The sequence below is a fragment of the Oryctolagus cuniculus genome, chromosome 10 (assembly GCF_964237555.1).
Source record: "Oryctolagus cuniculus chromosome 10, mOryCun1.1, whole genome shotgun sequence".
In the NCBI taxonomy this organism is placed as follows: Eukaryota; Metazoa; Chordata; class Mammalia; order Lagomorpha; family Leporidae; genus Oryctolagus; species Oryctolagus cuniculus.
This window is the reverse complement of record NC_091441.1, coordinates 119,891,343-119,916,633: the sequence shown is the minus strand read 5'-3', so window position 1 is coordinate 119,916,633 and position 25,291 is coordinate 119,891,343.

Below are 25,291 nucleotides of genomic sequence, written 5' to 3'. Positions count from 1 at the left end.
CACTGACGACTTTGTGGTCTCCATGGTTTTCTTCTCCAGGAGCTCCTTGGGTTGGAGTCACACAGATGCAGCGTCTACACAGTGGCTTCTTTCCTTAGCTCATAAGGAACCAAGTTCAAACTCAGCCTTTCAGGTCTACACTCACTGTGCTCTCATACACATGGATGTCATTTCTGATGGGAGACTCCTTGCCCCAAATACACTCTTTCCATCCTCGCATCGCAAGTGATGTGGGCAACAGAGCGTGAGCCTGAACACAGTGGGACAGGGCAACGCTTTGAGCGATTTTTGACGAAAGATTGACATTCATATCTGGGTATTTCAAAATTACTAAGACAAATTTAAAAATGGCAACAACAAATTTAACTGAGGCACAAGGAGCTTTAGAATTTCTTGGACTGTCAGCCTGGCTCTGATGTGGGGGAAACCTATTTCCTCTTAGGAAATGGCACGTGACTGCATCTTTGCTTCTGCTTCTCAGCTTTGAAGGGCTCTGTTCTCTCCAGGCTGGTTTCTCTGTGACAGCTGCAGAGAGAGCGCGGATCCATCTCACCCCGTGCACTGTAATTGAGATCCATCGAAGAGTGCCTTCCCAGAGGTGTGCAGACAGGGCAGCTAGCTGTGTGGACAGCATGTCCATGCGGTGCCTGGCTTAGGGGCTTCTCTGCACACCAGCGCAGTGGAGAAAGCTGCTGCCCTTCCCCTGGCGTGGCGCCTGTGGACGTGCGTCCCTGAGCGTGCTGGGGCAGCAGTGGTGACTGGCAGTGCGTGGTCCAGGTGGTCGAGGGTGTGGGTCTTTGCATCCAGGGATGCTTCAGTGTCTAGAAAATTTCCGGATTTGGGAATCAGCCTTTCAGGACAATACTTACAGGGTGCAGGAGAAAAGACCCAGTGGAGATTCTGAGCGCCTGACCGCAGTAGGGTCGGCAATTCTGTACATCCCCTGTCCCCACGATTTCTCTAAAGCTGCTGGTTCCTTTCGTGGGAGATGGCAGAGACCGTGCTCCTGTGTTGGGAGGTTCACTGCCGAGTCGGGCTTGATGCTGGCTGGGCCTTTTCAGTGACTGCAGTGGGGCCTGTTGGGTAAAATCCGAGAGAGCTGCATATTAAACGATTATGCTAAGGTTCCTTGTAGTTGCCATGTGTCCTACAGGGCGGTGTTGTCTCGCGGCAGTGTTTCCTTTCTGCTTTTTCCTCCTTACAGTCTTACCAAGCCAAAGCACCCTTGGCTCAGCCCCTCCTGTTGGTGCTTCATGGTGAGTGCCGAATGCGTGCTGGTTGGAGTCAGCGGAGGTCGCTTGGCTGCTCCTCCAGGTTGCCTGAGGTGAGTGTTCTAAACGTGAGTACTCTGTTCTTAGATGAGTGCTTGCACAATGGGGAGACTTCGCTATACTGTGGTCTACATAAACGCTCCTTATTTTTGCCTGTTAAAATTCATTTATTTGTGTCATTTTATCTTATAATATTTCAAATAATACAGAAAACATGAAAGATGAGTTCAGTAAGTGTGCATACAATTGGCAGTTTTTAACTTTTTTCCGCATTTACTTCATATGTAAAGATGTTTATGTATATATATATATATCTACATGTATACACACATGCTTATGCATGCCAGTTTTTGAACACACGGAGGATACGTTAATGTTGCATTGAATGTCTACCAAATAGTAAACTCCCCAGTTTTGCCAACTAATCATAGGACAGTTTGACATGACGGATAGCAATATTGAGAGTCTAATAAAAATTTCACGAGAAAGTAATCATTTTCAGTCTGTTCTTGGATTCTCATTTTACAAATCAGAATACCCTGTGATAGAAGCATAGTGCCGTGTCCTTTCACTGATGTGAGTGATAAGAGAAATGCTCCCTGAATGTCCCATGTGGGGTGTTCTTAGCAAAACTTGGTTGCATTTGATCAGACACCCCTCTCTTTGACATAAATGATTGCCTCCAGCAATACAGGGTTCATGTTTGTAAGGTGCACGAATCTTCATTAGTCATATGTTCAACCTGGGGACACCCAGAAAATTGGAAAGAATATGCATTGAGGTCTGAGCTACCTGTATGTGTGTAAACATTGCATGTGTGCATGTATGCAGTGCATGTTTTGGTCTGGATGTATGAGTGTCACATCGTGGGCAGAGTTAGTTCTGACGCACAGGCCATGTGTAGACCTAGCCTTCAGATGTCAGCTCCATGCAGGGAGCTAGTGCGTCCCGCTTCACCATCCTCTAGTGTGTTTATCCAGAACATTCCTCTGGGTATTGGAGAATAAAAGACTGGTATCTTTGACACTGTGGATTATAATCTCCGACGTGGAAAGCCTACAGCCACGTGTTGTTGATCAGGTTGGACACACTTTCCAATCACAGAGGTGAAACCTGATTGTTCAGAGCTCATCTGGGCACCAGGTACATGGACCTGCAGTTCAGATGCATGGCACCCACTTCCGGTATTGGAGTGGCTGAGTCTGATTCCAGCTTCTGGCCAAGGCACAGCCATCAGGAAGTGCCTGCTCCCACACGGGAGACTTGGTCTTAAATCTTGGCTGCTGCCTTCAGCCTGGCCCAGCTCTGCCTGTTGAGAACATTTGAGTCATTGGTAGATGGATATCTCTGTCTCTCTCTGTTTGCCATTCAAAAAAATTTTAAACATCAAAAAATAAAGCTTATCAATAACACCCTCTGTTCTTCAACCTTGGATCACTTAAGCAAAACCTAGGATTTTCTACTTTATGGCATTGTTGGTGTCGAGGATTAGATGACAGGTGAGCAGATGAGCTGGAGGTTGGGGGTCCTTTCTGGTGGGGCTGGGCAGTGGTGTATTCTCTCTTACTGTGTGGGAAATAGCAGATATAAAACCCAACGCTGCTGGAAGCTGCCTGACTCTGGTGAGCACAGAGCCCTCAGGATGAGGCTGACATTGTGAATGCTGTGTAGAAAGCCAGTCCTACATGGCACTGTGCAGGTGCCTCGGCGGGCCACAGCTGCCCTCGCTGTGGAAGACGAGTGCTAGCCAAGTTCACAATGCTGACTTAATGCCTTGGAAAGCTCCGCTCAATCCACACACAGAGCTGAGTTGTCCCCTTCAAGCAGGGGAGGTGCCCATGTCTGCCCAAGGCTGCATCTCCTTGGTTCTTCATTCAGTTCACCTCCAAGGTCATGCTGCTTCCTCATGTGGCTTCTACACTTGAGGCCACTGTTAGTTTATGACTCCCAGCTCTCTACTTCACTCAGCAACCATTTACCATTAATTTTACTGCCCTAGGAATCATGGTAAATCAATGCCAGTTCATTAACGTTGTAGTCCAATTATGGAGCAAGTCCACTGACACCCCTTAGCATAAATTATAACAAATATGAAAGCCAGAAAGATTGATCCTCTCCCCATGGATACTGTACCAGTAATGCCCACAAGGGATATCTCATCCTCAGACGTGTAGAGCCTGTAAGTCCGTCTCATCTGTCCTGGGTGTCGTGGAGAGTTACATCTGCCTATTCGCGATATTTGTGAGCAGGAGTGCGAGCTGTCTTCCATTTTCCTGGCTGTTTGTCTTAGCACAGTCCCTGGTTAGGCGTCACGATGGCTGCTATCAGCTTCATGCATTTCTCTGCCGTTCTCTGATGGTGGCAGCATCCGCAGCGTATTCTTCTCCTCTGAACGGCGATCCTTCAGCTGTCTTTAGGACCAGGTGCCATTCTTCAAACACTGGGGATCAAGCAGGATTCATGGAGGTAACCTAGTTTTGCTGTTAACTTATATGAGTTCCCACAGCTGCAAAAATGGTAGCCGTAGCCACCTACCTTGGGGAAGAAGTTTGCCAGAGAGAATTGGGTTTATCACAGAACTAAACCCTCCTCTGCAACATAAAGCCTGGGGCCAGTTCCCAGGTGCCAAACCCTGCATGTCCATTCTCAGAACTCCCATTGCAAGTTCCAGAGAAGCTGCCCTGCTTCCCTTAGCATCTCACAGCTGCCGCATCCCTGTTGCATTCACTTCCTGCCGTCCTCTCTCAAGGTTAGTGTGAGAAGGGTCACTTACTTCTCCCACTCTGTTCTCCCAGAGACTCCGTTCCTGTAGAGATTTAGTGACTTTGCCTGCTAGGAGAAACCGAGCTGTTTTTTGCAGAATTAAAATGTTAGGAAAGGGCGGCTGGTAATCGCCGGAGCAACAGGCTGCAGTGTGGGAGAGTGGGGACAAGGTTGTCTGCGTGCAAGGCTGGCTGTGAGTGGTGTCCCGGCTGAGTGGGGCAGTTGCATCCCTTGCGTGTAGGTGGAGATGGGAATGCCCGTGTAGAAGATGTCTGTGAGGATCAGAAACGCCAGGAGATGACTGAGCTACGCACTGTTGAGTTAGAGTCTACTGCTGTTCTTGTTCTGGAGGCCGTAGGCACAGTTCCATCACGGAAGGCAGAGCCCTCAGGTTGGGGTCGCCATGAGTAACTGATTAGCATAGAGATAGAGTGTCTGTTGACAGAGCGCTCACATGTGTGACAGATGACCTCTGAATTGGGATATTACCCACTTCTGGAGTGTTCTTCGAGTTGCCATTGTGTGGAATTGTCGTTTTGTGGAATTGTCGTTTTATCAAGTTTGACCTACCCTTTGTCACAGAGTTCTCTCCGAAAGTGGCTAAATCATTATTTGCTTAAAGTGAGAGTGGCCTTCTTTTTGAAAAAGTATCTTCTGTCTTAAAAACCCTTGGTTACATTGGTCTAATAGTTACCAGCTCGACTTTGTTCTTGCAAGAGTCAGAATTATGGGATGGTGTTTCCTGGGGTCTTCTGTTGAGAACCCATTCCACGAGTCATTGTATAATATGCTGTTTAGGTTTCAAGTATTCTGGATTTGATATATTTATTAGATTTATTCAATTAAAGACTTTTATCGCCTTTAGTGTGTTCCTGTCTCAAAGGGGATTTTTATATTTGGTTGTTTCTCAAGTTTACTTTCATAGCTGCTTGCGTGTAACTAACATCGCTGGGGTACAATTTATGCCTAGCTCTGATCAAAGTCCTGTTCAAGTTCTAAGAACTATCTAAGTTAATCCTTGAGATAATCTTATAAAGTGAATGTTAGAAAAATCTACCTGGGAAAGACCTTATGAAAATAAACTCAGACAGATTCCCAAAATGTTGGGATTGGGTCCAGCTTTGTGGCGTATCCCACTTTGCAGTGCCTGGTTGGAGCCCTGACTACGCTGTGCTTCCAATCCTGCTTCTGTGCCTGGGAATCAGGGACTGATAGCCCAACTAATCAGGTCTGGTCATGAATACAGGAGACCCATATGAAGTTCCTGGCTCCTGACTTCAGCCTGGGTTAGCCACAACTTTTACAGGCATTTGGGGAGTGAACCAGCAGATGGAAAAACTCTTTATCTGTCTCTGTCTCTGTCTCTTTGTCTCTGTTTGTCTCTCCTTCTCTCCCTCTACCTTTAAAATAAATAATTAAGTCTTTAAAAAGGAAAAAAGAATCAAGTTTCCCATCATAAAATCATGATACAGAGAGAATTGTTACTTACCCTGGTTCTGTCAGTGCATATTGTAACATGTACTATAATGCTACACTATACCTCATTTTTTAAATATTTTTAAGGATTTATTTATTTATGTGAAAGGCATAGTTAGAGAGAGAGAGAGAGAAGGAGAGGCAGAGAGAGAGAGATAGAGATAGAGAAAGAGAGAGAGGTCTTCCATCTGCTGGTTCACTCCCCAGTTGGCAGCTCCAACGTTGGCTGGAGCTGCGGCAATCTGAAGCCAGGAGCCAGGAGCTTCTTCCAGGTCTCCCACGCGGGTGCAGGGGCCCAAGCACCTGGGCCATCTTCTGCTGCTTTTCCAGGCCACAGCAGAGAGCTGGATCTGAAGTGGAGCAGCTGGGACTAGAATCAGCGCCCATATAGGATGCCGGCCCTGCAGGTGGTGGCCTTACCAGCTACGCCACAGCACTGGCCCCTGTACCTCGTTAATATGTACAATTAATATAATTTTAAAAAGAATATATAAATATTTTCACTAAAAAACACTTTTTTGCCTTTGAAATTCATTCTGATGCTATTTAAAATCTTTATAGTGAAATCCCTCCTATGTAAAACGTAGACAACAAGAGTGCGCACTTCTAGAGTTCACGTGGTTTACTTTTCAGCCTTTCTCTAAAACCCGTGAGTTCTGCTTCATCAGTGTAAGAATTGTGCTGCTGGGTCTCTCCGTCATAAGGTAGCTTCAGGATGGGGAGATACAGCACAATGTAACACGCCGTGCACTTCCGCTTCTCCGTGACTGCTGCTATAAGAGACTGATGATGTCCGATTGAGAAGGAAAGTCATGGTCCCTCTATGGCTGTCATCCTTAACTGTGTGTGAGCTACAGCGTGGCCAGTGTTTGGGGAGGTTTTCCTACATATTTTCAGTCTTCTTTCTGTATCCTACATGCACAAGTCTCATATGTACTTGTTTCAGGAATTCAAGCCAGTTTAAGTTTCATTTGGGGAGTGATATGTGCAGTGCCTTGAGATCTGATCAGTGGTAAAGCAGTCCTTAGCCCAACATATATCTTTTTAAAAAATGATTATTTGTTTAAGATTTATTTATTTATTTGAAAGGCAAAGTGACAGAGTGAGTCAAAGAGTGAGAGAGAGAGAGAGAGAGTAAGAAGTAGGGGGAAGGGAGATGCAGAGAGAGAGAGAGATCTTCTATCCACTGGTTCATTCCCCAAATGGTCGCAATGAGCTGGGCTGGTCTAGGCCAAAGCCAGGAGGCTCCAGAGCTTCACTGGAGTCTCCCACACGGGCAGCAGAGGCCACAGTACCACATGGGCAGCAGAGGCCACAGTACTTGGGCCATCCTCTGCTGCTTTCCCAGAAACTGTAGCAGGGAGCTAGATTGGAAGCAGAGCAGCCAGGACTCAGACTAGCAGTCTGATATGAAACAGTATCATTCCAGGCTGTGGCTTAACCTGCTGGCTACAAAATGAGCTTCCAAAATATATTTCTACAGAAGCTTCTGCACAGCAAAAGCAGCAATCAACATAGTGAAGAGACAGCCTACAAAATGGGAGAAAATATTTGCAAATCATGCATCTGACGGAGGATTCAGATCCCGAATACACAGGGAATTCAAAAAAATCAGCAGAAAAAAAAACCATAAAAATTCTTTTAGCAAACTGGGCTAAAGATTTGAATAGACATTTCTCAGAATAAGAGATAAAAATGGTCAACAAATCCATGAAAAATTTTCTCAAGATCACTAGTCCTTAGGGAAATGCAAATCAGCATCCTGATGAGATCTCTTCTCTTCTCAGTGAGAAGGGTTATTACCAAAATTACAAAGAGTAGTAAATGCTGGAGGAGATGAGGAGAAAAGGGATCCCTTAAATGCAGTGACAGGGAATGCAAATTAGTACAGCCGCTGTGGGGAACAGGATGGGTGTGACTCAGAAACTGCAATCTACCGCAGGGTCCAGCTGCTCCCCTTGGACATACGTATCTGAAGACCTGAAATCCGCTTATGAAAGGGGGGCCTGCACGCCATGTTGACTAAAGCACTCTTCACATGGTTTTTATAAAAACCAACCTGGGCATTCCTGGATGGATGAATGGATAAAGAAAATGTGTATGCACAATGAAATTTTAATCAGCCACGAGAAAGAATGGAATCCTGACACTGGCACCAAACAGGTGGAGCGGGAAGTCCTTGGGTTAACTGGAATGAGACAGACACAGAAAGACAAGTACTAAGTGTTCTTGCTCATTTGTAGAAGCTAAAAAAAAAAAAAAAAAAAAAAAAAAAGTGAATCGGAACCTTGAATAGGGTTGACTAGTGAATGTGAAGGGTGGGAGAGGAGTGTTGAGAAAGTTTTGATAACTGCGCCAGAATAGACAATAGTAATACATCCCAGTGTCCTACAGGAGAGGAAATGAGCAGCACTTACAGTAGGTATTACCTGGTGGATCCAGAGCTTGAAGAGACGTGTTGATAGGTCCCAAACACAAATAGAAGTTAAGGAAACTGAAATGCTCATTAGGCCAATTAGCTTAGTGTTCATTTTACTCTGTATACATGTGTATTAAAATATTACAGTCACCCACGTAAGAATTTATAAATATCACATGTTAATAAAATAATTTACATCTGTGAACAGCAAGTACCACAGGATAAATTTTTTCCTTTTCATTATCGTTTTGTTCCATTCGTTCGAGAATTTTATTCATTGTTCTAGTGAGAGCCCTGGCTGAAAATTTTTGGGCTATATATTTGATAAATTGTTATTCAAGAACAATTAGAAAAAAGAATAAGGAAAATAACTTTGATTTATTCATTCTCTCTGGATCGCCCAGCTATTGGCAGTGTTTGAGTTTGGCTGTAAGAGGGAGAGACATTTATGTATTAAGGAGCACCAAATCCAGGGAGAGAGATGATATCTGAACACTAATCCTCATAATTCAAGCTGTAAATAATTTAAATGCCATTAGAAGTAGCTGGGCAGACTATTACAGGAGTTTAGAAATGAGGACAATTATTTCAAACTTAGAGAAGATAAGAGCCATTTGTGCATCTCCAAATGGGAGTATTCTCCGGTTTTCAGTTGTTAAAACATTATAGTCACAGTTGGTGATACGGGGGTTTAAACATTACGTGGAAAGAATCCTTGTTAAGAATCTTCAGTGGTCCTTATTTATCTGCGGTGAGAGCTGGGGAGTATGTAGAACGCATTATATGAGAACTGAACCTAGAGAATAAACTTTAAGGTGGGGTAGAATTAGGAGCTTTAACCTTATGTGAAATCACTGGCTGAATGACCTAGGCTAAGTGTTCAGCCTCGCTGATTCTGTGTCCAACTCAGGGACTGTGAGATTGAGAAGAAATTCTAGCTGTGAAGCCCATGGCACACTGCGAGTCTGCAACACACGATCGATCCTCTGGTTTCTATTATTTTTTTTTTTTTTTGACAGGCAGAGTGGACAGTGAGAGAGAGAGAGACAGAGAGAAAGGTCTTCCTTTGCCATTGGTTCACCCTCCAATGGCCGCTGTGGCTGGCACGCTGCTGCCGGCGCACCGCGCTGATCCGATGACAGGAGCCAGGTGCTTTTCCTGGTCTCCCATGGGGTGCAGGACCCAAGCACTTGGGCCATCCTCCACTGCACTCCCTGGCCACAGCAGAGAGCTGGCCTGGAAGAGGGGCAACCGGGACAGAATCCGGCGCCCTGACGGGGACTAGAACCCGGTGTGCCGGCGCCACAAGGCGGAGGATTAGCCTAGTGAGCCGTGGCGCCGGCCCCTCTGGTTTCTATTATCGCTGTTTCTTCACATCTGTTGAAGCCATCAAAGACATGTTTCTTGCTGGATATTAACATGGTGGATTTCTCATTGTGCTGATCACATAGATGGAGGTTGAGTGTGCCTGCTGTTGCCGTGCAGTGAGTCACTAGCAGGTGCCTTTTTTGTGTAGGGTAGAAGTAAATTCACCTGGGCCTCGTTTTATGTCCAGGAATGTGATATTAGGCCTGCTCCACCCACCTCACAAGACCTCTTTCACGAAAGATCCTGTTTACATCCTGTGCATCAGAGCTTGACAGAGTAACGTGGGAGAAGCCGTGGGTGGTGTAAATTACCCACGGTGCACCCCAGCCTTTGCTCATCACTGAGTCGTCTCCGTTCCTTATTCTTGATGTGACTGACATCGTGCAACCCGACCTCTCCTTGCCAGGGTTTGAAACACTAGCTGTGGACTCTCTCCTCCCCGAGTGTGCACTAGGGTTCTTTCTGTGCTGTCTGTCATCAGTCATCTGATCTGCAGCTTCACCCCGCACTGTCCATGTCATGGAGATGAGTTCAGGCTGAAGACACTGGAAGGGGTTGGATTTTGTGGGGAGGAGTTTCTCCTCTGTCCAAGTGCTGGGACAGAGTGAGTGGGGAGGGAGCGTCATGTGCCTGAGGCACTGGTGAGTGAAGTGAGAGGAATTAGTTTAAAAACTGGGGAATCTGTCATAAATGACAGCCACCACTCACCCAGTGCTTCCTCAGGGAAGGAGCCCATGCACGCCCTATGTGCACTACATCATTCCTGTGTGCTCACTGTCATCCGCAGTGAGACTCCGCATAGAATTGACTTTCTTCTCTTCCAAGCTTTGTTTATGCATTCATGTCATCAGTCATGGATTCCCTGAGATGTGTGACGGTATGTGAGTGTGTGATGTGTGAGCATTGATGTGTGTGAGCGTGTGACACATGTGAGCGTGTGACATGTGTGAGCATGTGACATGTGTGAGCGTGTGATGTGCACAGAAGGGACCACATATTGTGAACTCCACATTAGAAGTGTGGAGGAGGTGTTGGGGCTGGCACTGTGATGTAGTGGATAAAGCCACCACCTGCAATGCTGGCATCCCTTATGGGTGCCCATTCAAGTCCCGGCTGCTCCACGTCCGATCCAGATCTCTGCTATGGGCTGGGAAAGCAGTAGAGGATGGCCCAAGTCCTTGGGCCCCTGTATCCACGTAGGAGACCAAAAGAGGCTCCCGGCTCCTGGCCATTGTAGCCTTTGGGGAGTGAACCAGCAGATGGAGGACTTTTCTCTCTCTCTGCCTCTCTTTAACTCTGCCTTTAAAATAAATAAATAAATAAACAATATCTTTTAATAAAAGGGTGAAGGTACTTAATATATAACCTCAGGCTGTTGTGTTGTTACCACTGTGTATTCAGAGTGTACATGCTACACACATTAGCCTAGTCCCCTGTCTGAAGCATAGTCGTCCCTGGCTGTCTCCAGGGCACTGGTCCTATGATGCCCCCTATGGGTACCAAACTTTGTGGTTGCCCAAGTCCATTACATAAAGGATGTAGTATTTGCATAGAATCCGCATGACCCTACCTTGTATTGTCAATAATCTCCAGGCGACTTTTAATACCTAATGCTTTGTCATTGTTTTGTAGGTGGCTGTTACACCCTGTTCTTTAGGGAATCATGAAAAGTCTGTCCATGGTCAGTACAGAAGTAGCATTTTCTGTCGTTGGTTGAATCCATGGGTGCAGCACTGTAGGCATGGATGGATGACTGTGCTTGTGCAGGGATGGTTGCCACGTTGCACATACAGCAGTTCATCTCTGCGCATGGTGGTCATAAACTACGGTTTCCCAAATCCTGGCCAGGAAACTGAGGCTGTGAGACAAGCCATGCCAAGAGCAAGCTCCTGTGGGGGTCGGAGGGTGGTGCAGACTGAGGAGGAGTCCTTGACTTCTAGTCTGTTCATTGTGAGGAGCTGCGGCTGTCCACAGAAAAATGCCTTCAGAGAATCACGAGGGGTCATCTATTTCTCATTTTATTGCAATTCAGCCTGCATCTCACAGCATACTGTGTAAATGACTGTTTGATCACATGCACAGGCAATTAAGCATGTAGTGGTGTTGCTTCTTGGTGATAAACCTATTCAATATTTTAGAAAAATGGGTAACAGAAAGGGGGTTGGCCAGCAAGAGTGAGAAAGACGCAATGATGGGGACGCTGATCGAGTGTGAAGGGCAGTCTGAGTGAACTCTGAGTGGAGATGTGAAAGGGCTACCTGGTGCTGGGAGTGACGACGCTGCTTCCATGGAGCAGATTCCGTGTGTGCAATAGAGGGATTCAGATGGCTAAAACCGCTGATGTAAGTGAGGCAAGGGGGCACAACAGAAAAGATGAGTATGTCTCAGAGGAAGTGCTGACGGCTAAAAAAAATAATAATAATAGGCCGACTCAACATTAAAAGACCACTCAGATATTTCTCAGGATGTTGAAAACACAAAGAATAAAGTGCTGAAAGCTGATGGAAACCTGGAGTTCACAGTTCCCCAAGGCAGAGAACGGAGCCTCCTGCCACTCCCCATTTCGTAAGTTACACAGCGGGGGCAAAGAAAGGACCCTTCAGCCTGCTCTGGGTGAATCGCTTTTATTTAAACTTGCATTTAAGATTATTCTCGTTACTAGTGTAAGATAATGCAGAAACACACTGTCTTGTTTACTCGGGTTTACCCAAAAGGTAACATCTTTCAAAACTTTAGTACAAGGAGACTTCAAACAGTTCCTGGAAACATGGAGCTAACAGACAACTTTAGGGATGGACAAAGGTGTAGCAGTTACAGTGCTGCCTGGGGCAGCTGTCTGGGTTTCAGCGCCGTCTCTGACTCTGATTCCAGCTTCCTGCAGGTGTGCACCATGGGAGGCAGCAGGTTTTGGGTCAAGAAGTGAGGTTCCAGGGACTAACATTGCGGTGCAGTGGCCTTCCATATCTGAGCACTGATTTAAGTTCCAGTTCCCTGATAACAGTGTGGGGAAGCAGTGGAAGATGGCCCAAGTCCTTGGGCCCCTGCACCCATGTGGGAGACCCAGAAGGACTTCCTGGCTGTTGATTTCGGCCTGGCCCACCCCAGGCTGTTGTCTCTTTAGGGAGTGTACCATGATTGGAAGATTTCTTCCTGTCTCTATTTTTCCCCTTTTCTCTGTCATTCTGCCTTTCAAATAAATAAATCTTTTAAAAAATATTAAGTTCCTGTCACCTCCATGTGAGACTTGGATTGGATTTCCAGTTCTTAGCCCTGCCTTGTCGCTCCCCCTCTTCATGGAGGAATGACACTAAACCCTGCCTAGGCTTCATATCCGAGTCACAGCACCATTATGTCGCTCCCCCTCTTCGTGGAGGAACGACACAGGACCCTGCGCTGTTCTTTCGTCTGCTCGGCCCTCCCCGGGTTTGCTGCTGGTTTCTTCCCGGGTTAGCTACGACCCTTCCACCTCCGTGGAAGGGCGGCTCCCCCTGCCACTTTCCCCACTTCCGCGGGGGAGCGGCACACCGCCGGCCGGCTCTCTCGGGGGCTGCACAGGTGTTCCTTCAGATAGATGTTCCTGGTGCATGTTGTCTCTCTCCTCCTTTATAGTCCTCTTCCACCAATCCCAACTCTGCTACCCACACGCCGAGCACACTGCTCTCCTCCAATCAGGAGCAGGTCCTGCTGCTTATTGGTTGAACTGGAGGCAGCTGTGTAGAAGCTGTTTCCTCCTCTCCCAGCGCCATATTGTGGGAGAGCAGATGCATAGAATAAGTCTTAATTCCAGTAACAGTCTAGTCCCAGTTGCTCCCCACACTGCCTAGCCCTGGTTGTTGAGGGTGTTTGGAAAATGGATTGCTAGGTGGAAGATCTCTATCTCTGTCTCTCTTTCTCTATCCTTTAAATAAAACAAATAACAAATTATTAAGAATAAAAAAATTGCTGCAAAGAATTGAGATCCATGTATAGTTTTTCATAACACATGATATTCCATGAACATGAAGACCCCCACCCACTGTCACAGCCAGGATTGTGACAATGATAGCATCAAGATGCAAAACATGGGGCCAGTGCTGTGGCATAGCAGTAAGGCGACTGCTTGCAGTGCCAACATCCCATATGGTCACTGGTTCGAGACCCGGCTGCTCCACTTCCAATCCAGCTCCCTACTATGGCTTGGGAAAGCAGTAGAAGATGGCGCAAGTCCTTGGGCCCCTGCACCCACGTGGGAGACCTCCTGGCTCCTGGCTTTGGATCAGCCCAGCTCCAGCAGCTGCAGCCATCTGGGGAGTGAACCAGGTGAATCGGTTGATGGAAGACCTCTCTCTCTCTCTCTCTCTCTCTGCCTCTCTCTCTGCCTCTGCCTCTCTCTCTCTGTGTAACTGAGCCTTTCAAATAAATAAAATAAATCTTTTAAAAAAAAGATGCAAAACACATCTATCACCTTGGGGCTCCTACATGTGGCTCTGCGGTGGGCAGGCCTTCTTCCCTCCGACCCTACCCACCCTAGCCTTGCAGGCCACCCATCTGTCACTCCATCATTCAGGGAAGGTTAGCTATTTGCTGTCTTTTCCGTTAGCTTCTTTCAAGGTCGCTGGAGACGGCTCTGTGCTGCTGTGTGTATCTGTGGCTGATTCTTTTTCACTGGTGCATAGAGTTCCATGGTGTGTGTGTTCCGTAGTTTGCTTACCCTCTCATCCACTGAAGAATATCTATGTCGTTTTCAGCACGGGGCTGTGATGAGTGAAGCTGCGGTTCACTCTCGCCGTATGGGTTTTGTGAGATTGTCTCCGTTTCTCCGGCCTTCATGCCTGACTGAGCATTCAGCCCCTGCGTCGTGCCATCGTCCTATGTTAAGAAACTGCCACACCAGGGCTGGCATGGTGGTCTGGTGGGGGAAGCCACTGCCTGCAGTGCTGGCATCCCGTATGGGCACTGGGTAGATCCCGGCTGCTTCACTTCCCATCCAGCTCCATGCTGATTCACTTGGGAAAGCAGCAGAAGACGGCCCGTGTGTTTGGGCCCCTGCCGTCAATGCCGGAGAACCAGATAAAGCTCCCAGCTCCTGCCTTCAGCCTGGCTGTGCTGGCTGTTGTGGCCTTCTGGGACATGAACCCGCTGATGGAAGATCTCTCTCTCTCTCTAACTCTCAATCTGTGGCTCTGTCAAGATTAAGACATAAATCTTAAAACAAAAGAAACTGGCAAGTCAAAACTGCTCGCCTAAACATCTGTACCTCTGTACCACTTCATTTTTTCCAGAATGCCTGAGAAGCCCATTTATTTGCCTTTTTTTTTTTTTTTTTGGACAGGCAGAGTGGACAGTGAGAGACAGAGAGACAGAGAGAAAGGTCTTCCTTTTTCCGTTGATTCATCCCCCAATGGCCGCCACAGCCGGCGCGCTGCGGCCGGCGCACCGCGCTGATCCGAAGGCAGGAGCCAGGAGCCAGGAGCCAGGTGCTTTTCCTGGTCTCCCATGGGGTGCAGGGCCCAACCACTTGGGCCATCCTCCACTGCACTCCCGGGCCACAGCAGAGAGCTGGCCTGGAAGAGGAGCAACCGGGACAGAATCCGGCGCCCCGACCGGGACTAGAACCCTGAGGTGCCGGCGCCACAGGTGGAGGATTAGCCTAGTGAGCCGCGGCGTCGGCCTGTATTTTGTTTTCTACATTGGCTTTTCCAATCCATGATTACAGAATCTCTGCTTGCTTAGGTCTTACTTGATTTCATTTGTCAGAATCCTGGGATTTTAGCCTACAAGCCTATGCATGTGTGGTTCTGTTTGTGCCTACATATCTCAGTTTCTGAGGGACTGTCCATGGTATTGTGTTTTAAAATTGTGGGACTGTGTTTATTTCTGTTTGTTTATTCTAGTTACTCTCTAGAAGCCAATTGGTTTCTTTTCACTTACCCTTTGTGTTGCAGCTTTATAGAACTCACTTCTAGTTCTAGGTGGGTTTTTGGTAAATTTGTGATTTTTATGTGTTGAATTGAAAATAGGAACTGTTTTCACTCCTTCCTCTCTGACCTGTATGCCTTTTGTTTCTGTTCCTTGACCTACTGTGGTAGCAGTAAGGGTTGTGAGAACAGGAAGAGGCCCTTGCCCTGCTCACAGACTTGGGGGAGGCCCCGAATCTTTCACAGTTGAGTGTGAGGTCAGATGTAGAATTTCGCATGTGTGTTTCATCGAACTTTGTCAAATGCTTTTCTTTTCAGTGATGGATATCATATTTTTCCTTCACCTGTCACTGCAGTGGATTACATGAATTTAGTTTTTGGTTATTGCTGAACCAGTCTTGCATACCTGGGATAAACTCTACGTATCAAGATAGAGAATATGTCTTGTTAGATTGTATTTGCCTGCATTTTGTTGTGTTTTTAGGATAGATATTGGTAATTCTGTTTTGTTTTTGTACTGTCTTCACCTGATTTTATTACCAGGGCAATGCCAGCTGAATAAAATAAATGGGGCAAGGGTGGGTATTTGGCACGTTGGTTAAAGTGTGGCTTGGGGCACCCAAACCACATACTGCAGTATCTGAGTTCAAGTCCTGCTTCCGCTTCCAATTCCAGCTTCCGGCTGGCGCACATCCTGGGAGGCAGCAGGTGACCATAAGTGTTTGCATCCGGGCCACTCACATGGACCCTACTACCTAAGCCATTGCCCCTGCATCCCAGGTTGCACATCATCAGGAAACTGGAATTAGAAGTGGACCCTGGACTTGAACCTTGGCTCTCTGAGATGGGACACAGGTGTCCCAAGTGAGACCTTGACCACTGTGCCACATCCATGCCTCAGGGCTGAAGGTTCTGAGTGTCCCCCAGCTCTCCTCTGACGTCCCCGTGGTGGGGGAAGGGAGTCTCGCTGCTGCTGATGGAGGGAAGTCCCAGCTTTGTACTTGGCTTCTTCTGAGTCCTCCCTCGCGGGGGTGGGTGGAGCCAAGCCCGTGCTCCTCGCTGCCTCTGACACCACCGTAACCGGGGCCGCAGCTTTGCCTGCCGTGTTTTCCTGGAGTGGTGCAGTGCTGTCTGAAGCTTGTTCTCATCTCTGCCTTCCTGATCTGGCAGGAGAGAGCTGACCTTCCCTGCATATTTCTGTGGCCCCTGCAGTTCCAGGAGGCTGCCAGTGAACTCACTGCCGTGTCGTCCTCCAGACAGCAGTGCCTCTGGCCCCTCCGCCTTCTTTCTCTCCATCCCCAAACGTTTCTCTGTGTTTGTCCAGGAAATGTGCACGCGTTTCATTGCCTCCACTGGGAAATGGGAAGAATCGCATCTACTCCATGTTCCCCCAAGGGGAGGTTTTACCTTAATAAGTTTTGTTTTTGTTGTTTTACAAATAGACACTTTGGTCCTCAGTTTTTCTAATGTTCTAGATTACAGTCTACTAAATAAATACTAGTTGTCTTTTTTAATTCTTTATTTGCCAAGTGTTTATCAATGATAGTGAGCATTTGGTTTTGATAAAAATGCACGTTGCAGAATGATTGTAATTTCTCCCTTTTATTTTTTACAGTTGCTGTGCGCAGTGTTGGCTTGCAGTCTTGTTCTTGTTCTTGCATTCCCGTGAGGTGAGGGTGGTACCCAGGCCGGTACTGTGAGGTGCCCCCTCCCCCATTGCCGTCCCGCCTCTTTTCCTTGTCTTTCCTCAGATGCTTGTGTGCGCCAGGGACTCTGTCGGCTCCTGGGCATGCACAGAGTTTTAGAGTGCATCTGTACCTTCCTGGAGCTCATGGCAAAGTGGTAAGCAGGGCCTTTTTTAGTAGGAATGATACCCAGCTAATGTATTTCTTTCCAGTGTTACTTAAATAGGTGTCAGCATCAACCGTAGAACAACATAAAGTGTTATAGGGCTTATTTAGCAATAAAGCAAAAGCGTTCCACAGATTAGCTCAGTACAGCTTCAGAAACACGTAAAAATACGAAGGAGGCCTAAGGGACAGGGTGGTGTGAGTGATCTTGATGACAAGACACCTGCAGACAGCTGAGCAGGTCACCCTTAGTGCCCCCAGCCACCTACAGGAAGGCGGCGGTACTGACTCCTCTTACAGGTGAGGAAGTTTTGGGTTTAAAGGACAAACCGCACTTGTTCTGTGAAGCTGTCCCTGCTCCTGCATCCCTGGATCTGGAGAGGAGTCAGCACCATGCTGGGGAGCTGGTTTGTAGTCAGGATCCGTTTGCAGAACGCGGATGCTTCCATGTGCACCTCTGTGATCTGTGAGTGAGGCTCGTCCGACACCACAACTCCCAGCCCTGGGCCCTGCCTCCTTCACCATCCCCAGGTCTCAGCAGCTCGGTCTCCTTCTCGTGGAACACTCGTGGAGTGCTGCTTCCGCTGCGTGCAGCCTGTGGCCTCCTTTAGACGAGCAGTGTTTGTAAACGTTGCCTTTCCTTCTGCAGCGAATGCTTTGTTCCCTTTGTAAAGTAAGCTGAATGTTCCTGAAGGACTGCATGCAGACTACGCCTCCTGTTAGAGACCCCCTGTGATTCACCCATCCCTGCACTTCTGGGCAGTTCTCTCTCTGCCTTCTGGGGCTCCACATTCTCTGATTCTGACTGCATCAGACCAGAGGCCATGTATAAACACTCCGTGTGCCCCCTGCCACTGACCCACCATTACCACTATTTACTCAAGTGGAGGTTTGTTGATTGATTTGTCTTTATTTCATGATCTGCTTCAAGTGTTACCTCTTTATATATATTTTATTTTATTATTTATTTAAAAGAGAAAGAGAGAGAGAGAGAGAGAGAGACTGAGAGAGGTCCCATTCTCTGGTTTCCTTCCCAAATGCCCACTGAACAGCCAGGGCTGGTGTGGTCGCAAGCTGGGAGCCAGGAATTTCATTCAGGTCTCTCACGTGGGTGGCAGGGACCCAACTACTTGAAACATCTGCTGCTTCCTCGGGTTGCATAGCTAGGAAGTTGGAATCGGAGGAGAACTGACACTGAAATCCAGACATTCTGCTGAGGGGTGCCGGTGTCCCAAGTAGCATTTTTTTTTTTTTTTTGACAGGCAGAGTTAGACAGTGAGAGAGAGAGACAGAGAGAAAGGTCTTCCTTCCGTTGGTTCACCCCCCAAATGGCTGCTACAGCCGGCGTGCTGCACCAATCTGAAGCCAGGAGCCAGGTGCTTCTCCTGGTCTCCCATGCAGGTGCAGGGCCCAAGCACTTGGGCCATCCTCCACTGCCCTTCCGGGCCACAGCAGAGAGCTGGACTGGAAGAGGAGCAACCAAGACAGAACTGGCACCCCAACCAGGACTAGAATCCGGGGTGCCGGTGCCGCAGGCGGAGGATTAGCCTAGTGAGCTGTGGTGCCGGCCCCAAGTAGCATCTTAAACACTGTGCCACATCCCTGCCACCAACTGTCACTCTTTTATGAAGTGTCAGAGTGATCAGATTGTAGATCTTGTTGGCAGCCACAGCAGCTGACTCTGTTACTGTGTCAGGGAATTTGTGCCAGGCTTGGTGCATGGCAGGCACTCAGTCAGTGTTTGTGGGGTTGAAGGTAGTTCTCAATGGGAGCTGGAACACCACCCCGGACACAAGGGCATCTCCGGTTTGCAGAGAAACAAGATTTAACGATAAGACTTTGAAATATATGCATAGTTTCTGTAATGTGCATTTTTTGTGAACTTTTGGAAGGGCCTATGTGCATGAATTCCAACTTCTTCTCTGCCAAAACAGACTTCTGTCTTCGTTGCCTTTCGTCTGAACTTTTCACAGCTCCCATGTGCGTCTGCGTCATTGCATGGGTGCGCCAGGCTTTGGTGCCCTATAATCATTGAACTGAATCCAGTGGGGACTGTGCTAGCCGGTGTAGTGTGCTCCCTCTCTGGTGTGTAGAAGGCATGTTTGCTCCCTACGAAGCAGACCTCTGCTTGTTGATGACGACCTACCTGGTGTCAATCCTCATGCAGTATACATCATTGTTAAGTCACTTTCTAGAAGGGACACAATCACAGTACTGAGTTTTATAACTAGCAAGTGAGCTTTAAGTCCTTCTGTAATAATTAAGCTGCCTTTAAGCCCTTCAAACTGAAAAATGCAAATATTTAAATGTCTAACTCACCAAAGATTCATGAATTTCCTCCAGCTGTTAAACTGTTATTATCACCAGATGTTGAATATTTTTAGGAAATTAAGCAAAAAAAAAAAAAAAAAAAAAAAAAAGAGGTGCTTTAGGCATCTCACACTCACATTTATTTGCATGTTTTCATCTTCTGGTGGGAAACCTGACGTGTAAGGTTTGTAATTGAATAAGATAAATATCTTTAGGAAGCTCTGGCGTCAGCTGGGCACACTGGAGGTGCCAACGCCTGGGATAGCATGATCCGTCCTGTGCTGTCCCGGGTTCTGAGCGGACGCGCAGGCTGCAGAGAATCCCACACTGAGTAAACTCTCAGCTCCTCGTGCGGCATGTGTGCCTTTCGGCACGGCCTTCACGAGCAGGAGCGTGCACTCCCAGCGACAAACTTCCGTGAAATCCAATCAGCACTCAGCAGCGGTCTATTTTCCTTCATGTTCCCAGTTCATTCGTGGGTCAGGTAGTCTCAAGTGAGTGAATTGGTCAAGACAGTTTTCTGAGGGAAAGTTTATCATATGATTTGAGTAGATGCCCAAGGATATTCAAAAAGAAAAATAAACCCCACATCCTGGGTTAAAACCTTGATTTAATGGCAAGACCCTACCTGGAAATGGTTACTTCTTCGAGAGATCCGTATCTAGAATGATGTGAATAATTATCTTGCTTTGGCACACGAGTATTATAAGAATCAAATGCGATGGTGGTTTTAATGACTTATTTAATGTGACATGTAAAAAATACTTCCAGCTAAGTAGGATCTATTTATATATTTTTATTGTGATGTAGAGATTTCTTACAAACTCCAAAGTTGTATATAAAAGTTGTATATAAATTGTATATAAAAACTGTATATAAAATGGCCTTGTTTCTGAGTCTCTCTAGGTTTTCACTCAAATTCCTTGGTTTGTTCTAAAGCTTGTTGTGCACACAGTCGACACTCAGTAAATGCGATCAGAACAGTTTTGTAGTGGGCTGCAGAACCTACACTGGACATCTCCCATAATCCATACAAGTTCCATTTAGGAGTGGTCCTTTGCTCATTCCTGCTATCATTAGAATGTGTCTTGCTCTGTGACAATGATGAGCTCACGTTTATCCTAGGGCTTTCCGGTCACTTCTCCATTTTATGTTATAAACATGTGAGTTCTGTTAGGAAAGCACCTTGCCTATCTAACTCACTACTGAGTCCTTCGTGTTGGCTCAGTGTTGGTTATGATAGCAGGGACCCAACAAGTATTGAATGCGTCGATGATGGAGGGATGGGTGGATAAATGATGGATGGATGGATGGACTGATGGATGGATGATGGATGATGGGTGGGTGAGTGGGTGGATGAAGGTCTTCCCCACTAAAGCTGATGGAAGGCAGAGATGGCTTTTATTAATAGATATATGTATCTGTTGAGAGAAACAAGCACATGCTAAGATAGTAAGATTTCTAATTAAGTAAATGAATATTTTAACCCAGAAGATGGAGGAAACCTTGAAGCAGGTCTTGTGGCACCTAACAGCTTCTGTCATGAAAGCATTTTCTGTTTCCATGTAAGACTAGGAACCAGCCGGTGCCATGGCTCAATAGGCTAATCCTCTGCCCATGTCGCCGGCACCCCAGGTTCTAGTCCTGGTTGGGGCGCCGGATTCTGTCCCGGTTGCTCCTCTTCCAGGCCAGCTCTCTGCTGTGGCCAGGGAGTGCAGTGGAGGATGGCCCAGGTGCTTGGGCCCTGCACCCCATGGGAGACCAGGAGAAGCAACTGGTTCCTGGCTTCGGATCAGTGTGGTTTGCCGGCTGCGGCAGCCATTGGAGGGTGAACCAACGGCAAAGGAAGACCTTTCTCTCTGTCTCTCTCTCTCTCACTGTCCACTCTGCCTGTCAAAAAAAAAAAGAGACCAGGAACCACTGAGAATTCTTAACCTGAGGTTAAGGTTGCTGGTAGCAGTTCCCGTATCCATACAGTTTTCCTAAAAACGTACTGTTTGACCGTGTGGTTAAGACATGTGAGTGCCTGGATCTGAGTTCTGGCTCTGCTCCTGCTTCTGATTCCTGCGTATACACGTCCTGGGAGGCTGTGGTGTCGGCTCACGTATTTTGGTCCCTGCAGCCCACGTGGGAGACCTGGATTGAGTTCTCAGCTCCCACCTTAGGCTCGATGTTGCTCCAGGCGATGTAGACATTTGGAGAATGAACTAGCAGATGGGAACTGTCTCCTCTCTCTCTCTCTCTCTCTCTCTCTCTGTTTTTATTTTCCTCTCTACCACCATCTCTCTTCCTATCCAAAACAAGTTAATGAGATGCTGTAAAAATATAAGGTAAACATCTGTGTCACTTAAACATGAGTCTTGCGGTAATCATGACTTGACTGCTCTTCCACAGTTAGGGAGCTGCCATCACTCAAGGTTTTCAGGTCGAAAGCGTATGAACATCTGGTGATCTTGCAGTCACAAGTTGTAGGGGAGCTGGCAGAGGAGGAGCCCAGTTGGTCTCCAAATGTATTCCTTCTTAGCAAAGACTTGCTGTTGAGTATCAGGAAAAAAAATCTGCAGGTTGAGAAGCTCCAGATATGTATCTATATTCAGGAAGATTAACGGTGTTGAAACTCTTTGCTTTGAGGATTTTAAATATGTTGAAACTTTCCCTGGGCTTCTCCAAATCCTACTCCCAACATCTGTACACTATGCATGTTGATCTTCAAATTTAGCAATCCCAAAGACATAGCCACTTAAAATTGTGCATTATATAAAGAGTTAAAGAGCTGAGTGAGTTCCTGTGAAGGACTGCCTGCCTTGCAAACATCAGCCCTTGATTACATTTAAATTTAAATGAAAATACTTTCCATCCTGCCTTTATTCTCACTTCACACTGTGGAAACCTTGTATCTCTGCTATGTAGTTTTGAATAAGAGAAATAATGCCATAAACATTTCTCAGTACTATTCCATAATATTATGTACTTGAAAAGCTCTCTGGCTCTGCTGCCTTGTGACAAATTCTCTCTCTCTCTCTCTCTTTCTCTCTCTCTCTCTCTGAGGAGGTGGCATATAGCAGATGCCCAGTAAATAATTCCTTGCTTGGGGGTCCGTGAATGCTGATTTACTAAATGGTCACAGCTTTTAAAAGTGCCAGGAGATTGTATACACTCAGATTTATCCATTCCCTGTCTCCCTGCTGCCACCAAATTATGGCCTTTAAGAGGCTGTTGATTGCAGCAGAAAATGCAAGGGACTACCCACTGTCCCTGGTACCCAAAGTAGCCCCAGGGGAAAGGGAAGGTTGCACAGAGTCCAGTTAGCAAGACTGGTTCTTGGGGGACATGCCCCTTGAGTAAAGCGCCCAGGCACCTGCTGTCTTCCAAAGGATGCTCTTCAGGAAGTACAGGAAAGAATTTCTCATTCTGTGTGGTCCTAGGCTTCTGATCTTGTCAAGGTGACGGCTGTGCTCAGACTGACGGTAGATTCCCTTTGGGTGAGGGGATGCTGGATGCCGTGTTAGCAGCTGGTTTGCTGGTTCTCTGCTTTCAGGGATCCCCATGGTAACCAATAAATCTAAGTATATGAAAAACACTCACCATCCAATACAACACAGACACTTAGTCAAATAGATCATTGCCAGAAAAGTCAACTTTTAAGCAGGAAACTCAACATCTTTTAGGATTTAATAAACACAATTACTCTATGCTAGAATTTAATATGTACCAATGACTCTGTGCAATTAAACTCATTATATTTGAATAATAGACAATTCCTGCTAATGTGCAGATCAGAGCAACTAATCAAAACAGTGTGTTTGCAGCTTCAGAGCTTGCTGAAGCTGCTCAGAAAACATCTCTGGGGCAGCACTGAAAATCTTCCCTTGCAGAATCCGAACTGTGCTGTGGCTTGTGAGACAAACCCGGCTTCTCCCCTGCACCCTGCCTTAGCCTCTGAGGATCCGGGAGCCATTTCGTCTCCTTGCGTTTCTTCTCTGGCTTTTAGAAGCAGCAGATGCGAGTACAAACCCTCGAGATCCCTTTTGCCCTGAAGCTGGGCTCTGACCTAAATCACTCAAAATGCTGATCGTTTGGTCCTGGGACAGGGGTTCCAAATGGAACGGCAGGTGTGGCACTCCCAGGAGAGCGCTGATGTCCTGACGGTGGGAGGCCTCCTGGCTGTGGAGGTTCCAGTGGCTCCTGGGCTACACTGCTGTCCGGCCAGCAGTCTCACCCTGTTACGATGGTTTTGGATGGGCCCCCAAGTGGAGGGCGTCAGCCTGGGCCTCTCCGTGCTGTCAGGGCTGGCCGGGGTTTCGCTGAGCTGAGCAGAGGAAGCGTGGGTAACTGGTGCATTTAATGTATTGCTACGGTGGACTCCTGCAGCACCAGTGCAGTGGTCCTCAGAAGACCCATACTAGCGAATAAAACAGGACTTTAGAATTGATGTAGCAAATAAAGTGCGGAATGAGAATGCCATTGTTATTAAAATGTAGTGACACAGTCGATTTAAAATAAATGTATTAGCCAGTTTGCTGTGCGTATAGGACCCGGCCCAGGCATCGAAGGCACCATTCGGGTTAAGGGTTTACATGACAAATGACGGGCCTCTTACCAGGCGGAGTAATGCAGTTTTATGTGGCAGAATTGCCATGGAAACAGAAATAAATCCTGAAGCTAAATAGGGCCGTGAATATCCTGTCTTCTGAGTGGAGCCCGCTGCCTTCCACAGAAGAAATTCACAGGAAGCTCACTGCAGCTTCACTTTTAAATGAAAAATTACAGACTTGGTATTTCTCGACTCATACCGTTGCTGCACATTTTCTTCCGCTCTAACTGATGTGAAGGTGGCAGCTTAGACGAGACGCACACAGCGCTAGAGCGCCCACGCGGCTGCTACACTGTTCTTTGCAGTCACATCTCGCACCCCCCTGTTTTGCAAGCCCGGATCCTGGTGGTCACCCACTGTCTGGAATGAGCTGCAGCTGTAGAATCACGGCCCTGAAGGGTCCTGGCACACACACGTGGCTTCTACAGGCCACGGTCACGTGGAGCTAGGCGAGTCAGTGTCTGTAACGGCCACCGGAGAGCATCCTTGCATGGGAGCCATGAATTCCCGGCAGTTCCGGGCTTCTGGACATGTGTGAGGGGATTCATGAAGTACGTGGGAAAATGGAGCTGGGAGATCGGTGATGCCATCCGTGCAATTTTTGTATAATAGGCATTTTCCATGAACTTTCTGAAGACCTCTCCTACTTGTGTGTAGTTGTGTCGCTTTTTGTAAAATACCCCTAAAGTGAACAAAATGGTAAGGTCTGGGTTTTCTGCTCTTGGACATTGGAAGTTGGTTAGGAAAGACAGCCTGATGACTGCTGTGCCTTGTTCTCCTCCTCAGCCCTCCGTGCTGCCGACCTGCCGTGTCTCTGCCAGCACCTGCAGCCTGCCTTGGCATCCTGGTAGAAGTGGCCACTGGAATCTCTTTGTTCTTGGGACTATTTTTTACCTGAAATAGCTCAAGCCATGTAGAAGAGGCCAGGAGAGGCAGCAGCAGCCTGGCAGGGCTTGGGAGCAATGTCTGCTGCAACAGAGCCGCCCAGTTGGCCGTGTCCCCCGTGGGTGGATCCATGCCCCATGAAGAAGCAGCCTCTGTGTCAGTGTGTGGAAGATCACCTTTCCCAGCACCTCGAATAGTAACCAGGGAGATCCCTGCCTGCTCAGATGAATGGTACCCCACTTCCCAACTGTCTGTAACAGGAAAACCAGTTTTTGTTTCCGGGACCATGGGTTTCCCCACTCCAGCTTCAGTGTTTGGGTGCTGTCTGGCTACGCATTTATTTAGGGCTGAAGGGACAGGGAGTGTCTTCTCTCGACCAGCTTTCATCCTGTCACAAAGGACAGTGGAGACGTAGGCTGGGATTTACTGAAACCAGATATTTATTAAACATCAGTGTG